The sequence below is a fragment of the Fragaria vesca genome, linkage group LG6, assembly GCF_000184155.1.
Source record: "Fragaria vesca subsp. vesca linkage group LG6, FraVesHawaii_1.0, whole genome shotgun sequence".
Lineage (NCBI taxonomy): Eukaryota > Viridiplantae > Streptophyta > Magnoliopsida > Rosales > Rosaceae > Fragaria > Fragaria vesca.
This window is the reverse complement of record NC_020496.1, coordinates 6,193,213-6,193,813: the sequence shown is the minus strand read 5'-3', so window position 1 is coordinate 6,193,813 and position 601 is coordinate 6,193,213.

Below are 601 nucleotides of genomic sequence, written 5' to 3'. Positions count from 1 at the left end.
AAAAACAAATTATACGTAGAACATTACTAAACGTAAAAAGTCGTGAAATAAGACATGACCAGAATGGTGAAATACGTCTACGGTTGAAAAATCACGGTATTCCGGTCATGTCTCGGTGCCGATAGTTGCGGTCAATGCAATTTTCCATTCTTTCTCCCTATGGGTAGCCCTATCTTCGGTGGTTATTTTGCATAAAATTTTTATAGGACTTGTTGCGTCTCATCGGTTTGAAACTATTTTCAGTTGAAGGTCCGGCCAAAATACGTAATTTAGACAGTCCAATGACCTTTTCCGTGCGTTTAGGGGTTTGACTTAACGGATTGACCGTCCGGATCGAGCCCTTAACCTTGTCGGATCAAGTTGAATTTTTTCCCATACATGTATTTTATCATGATGGTTAGATCTGACGGTCGGATTTTCGTTCTAAAGTTTGATCATCACGAGCAGCAGTCATAGTTTAACGAATGTATAAAAAGTTATAAAGCCGACGAATTTAAATGGTTATAGCCGACGAATTTTGTGTTTAGCCGACGAATTTCATAGGTTTAGCGGACGAATTTCAAAGGTTTAGCCGACGAATTTTATCTTAGCCGACGATATT